Here is a 3,259-nt window from a genome sequence, read left to right as displayed (position 1 = left end):
ACCAATATCATATGTTAATGTTGAAGGAAAATTCCTTCAAAAATGTTAATACCAATTTGTTGATACCATCAACTATCTTCCATTGGATTACTAATTAAACCTCTTCTTTCCAAAACCTAAAAATATGCAAATCTTTTTTTGTATATGATGAAAAATCCTAAATTTATTTTGAGCATCTTTTTAAAGAAAATTTTAAACACTTTTGGCATTGTTTAACAAAATATATTGCATTAAGTTTGACAAGTTTATAAAATTCCAATGAATTTTGACTTATCTTTAAAAAATATTTTAAATTTTTTTTGGCAAGAACATATTATTTACTTTTAATATAAGGATAAAAAAAAACCATTAGGGGTTATTATCCAAAATATTATTTGGGATGATAATATTATTTACATTTAATGAAGGAAAAAAAAACCTAAAAGGGGTTAATATTTCAAATATTATTAGGGATAATAATTTTACTACTCACTTTAATATAAGGATAAGACATTTGTACGAAGTTAATATCCAAAATATTATTATGAATAATAAAACTCATTTACTTCTAATATAAAGATAAAATTCAAAAAGAATTTTATCTAAAATATTATTAGCAATGATGCGACAACAAAAAACATAATTTTATTTTTCCCTTGAAAGAAGCCTCAACAATAATTGAGGATATTATACCTTGCCATACCAAGCTCTTGACTTAAAAAATTAGAATTTGTTTATCATAGCATACCGTCATAGTAAGTCAATAGAGATAGACTTCATTAGACAATAGCAAACAAATAAAAAAAGATGCACTTTATCACAGCTAAGGTATATTAAAAGTGTTAATATCTTTTATTTATACAATCAATGTCTTACCTAGAATCTCTTAAAATAAACTAGTTAAGTTTCCTAGTAGCTACAATACTAGATGATGACTTATTGAACAAGCCAAAGACCATTCCCAAAGGCACTGCCTGAGGATTGTCACCTTAGCATCGCTCTCATGAGAAGGATACAATAATTATAGTAATCAAATCTAATAAAAATCTAATATTTTTCAGCAATCAAGTTCATGGCATTAATCAATGCTGCTAAAATGCAAGCAATAATCATATATTTATCAATCCATAACACAAAAAATATAAACCTATTTCTTGAATCAATGTAAAACATCGAGCCAAAAAATAATCATGCTCGTAATAGAATCGAATCCAAAACCAATCCAAATTATATTCCAAAATGTAAATGCATTACTGTTTCAAAACATTAGTCAGGCTACATCATAAGAGCTTACGCGATCAAAGGAACCAACGATGTCAAGGTCAAAGATGACGAAGCAGGTGAGCTTGAGATGGTTTATTTCTTGTGTTTGGTAATGATAATTAGGCAGTAGATGGTAACAATATTTTTCTCGACTGATGACTTGAATACTACTGACTAGTTATTTGTTGATAAATAAACCATAATTTAGAGGTGAGCCGTCTCCTGACTCGGTCTGCAAAACAAGACCAACGGATCAAACCACTAATCTACTTAAGTAATTATAAATTTGAATTTTTTTTATCTAAAACAGTACAAAAAATAATATAGATTTATACAAGTTTTAAGCTTAAATTTTTTTTATTTTAAGAGATATATTAAAAAATAATATAAAATTATTTTTATATTTTAGATAACATCTTAACCTTTTGGATTGAAATGCTCTTTTGATGGCATTATGCTCACTAAAATCATTGTAGCAGCAGCATCCCCTTCCACGGCAGCAACAGCCCCTTCCACGCTATCAGCAGCAGCTTGTAGTAGACGTCTCCAACAGCAGCAACTTCTTTCAAGCCATTAACCTCATCACCACCATATTACCACCCCTAGGGATAATAATATTATTTAGTTTTAATAAAGGAATAAAAAATCTAATAGTGGTTGATATCTAAAATATTATTATGAATAATACAACTCATTTACTTCTAATATAAAGATAAAATTCAAAAAGAATTTTATCTAAAATATTATTAGCAATGATGCGACAACAAAAAACATAATTTTATTTTTCCCTTGAAAGAAGCCTCAACAATAATTGAGGATATTATACCTTGCCATACCAAGCTCTTGACTTAAAAAATTAGAATTTGTTTATCATAGCATACCGTCATAATAAGTCAATAGAGATAGACTTCATTAGACAATAGCAAACAAATAAAAAAAAATGCACTTTGTCACAGCTAAGATGTATTAGAAGTGTTAATATCTTTTATTTATACAACCAGTCTCTTATTTAAAATCTTTTAAAATAAACTAGTTAAGTTTTTTAGTAGCTATAATATTAGATGATGACTTACTGAATAAGCCAAAGACCATTCCCAAAGGCACTGCCCATCTCCGGATAATGATAAAATGGAAAGAATTTCAAATTAAAATTAACTATCATCACTTTCTAGGCCAACATATAAATAAGACCTAAAAACCCACAAAAATATGCAAAAAAAAGAAATAATAGCCTGCACTGACATCTGGTTCCGAACATCCAGATGATATCAACCAATGATTATAGCAACCAGATGATTTTCTAGTGACAAGATCAAGCGAGAAACGAAGTATAAATATGGAGACACCATGAAAACGAAGGAAAAGCCAAAGGTAAAAAGCTTCTAATTTATTTTAGTTTTATTCACGCCCCACACATGATAGTAGGCTATCGAACTCACTCAAACAGAATTCAGCAGATAATATTACTGGTTCAAACATGATAATAGGCAATCGACTTCCCTCAATATCAGTCTGACACCATTTTATTCTCGATTTTTGGTACTATCTATTCATCTGGTTCAAACATAACAAGAAGAGGGCCGGCACCAGGAACCAAGTGCTTGTCACCGTTGACGCCAACTGGGACGCATGATGAGCATTCACAGAAGGGTTCGGACATTGGACAAAAAGAAAGCTGATAAAAACTATTATCACCTTCATACTTGGTGATCTTAAACCGATTCAATCTATCAACACCTCCTGTGGTCACAATCAATCCTTCCGATTCAATCATCCACATCGTTGTCACGCCCCCCATCCTACATGAGGGTGCATCAAAGTTCACATTTAGATAATAGCCTTCACGGATGTCACCATCGTTGGATTTAATAGCAGGTGAAAATGTTATTGGGAGGCTTTCGTTCAAAGTGGAAAGTATAACATCTGAATTGCATAAGATCTGGCCATTCATAGTGACTGCAAGAGTTGTTGTATTGTCAGTCGAAGGGGCTACGATTAAATAACGAGCACCAGCTTG

The sequence above is a fragment of the Populus euphratica genome, unplaced genomic scaffold, assembly GCF_000495115.2.
Source record: "Populus euphratica unplaced genomic scaffold, PopEup_1.0 scaffold479.1, whole genome shotgun sequence".
Classification (NCBI taxonomy): domain Eukaryota; kingdom Viridiplantae; phylum Streptophyta; class Magnoliopsida; order Malpighiales; family Salicaceae; genus Populus; species Populus euphratica.
The sequence above is the reverse complement of the archived record's forward strand: the minus strand, read 5'-3'. Positions refer to the sequence as shown.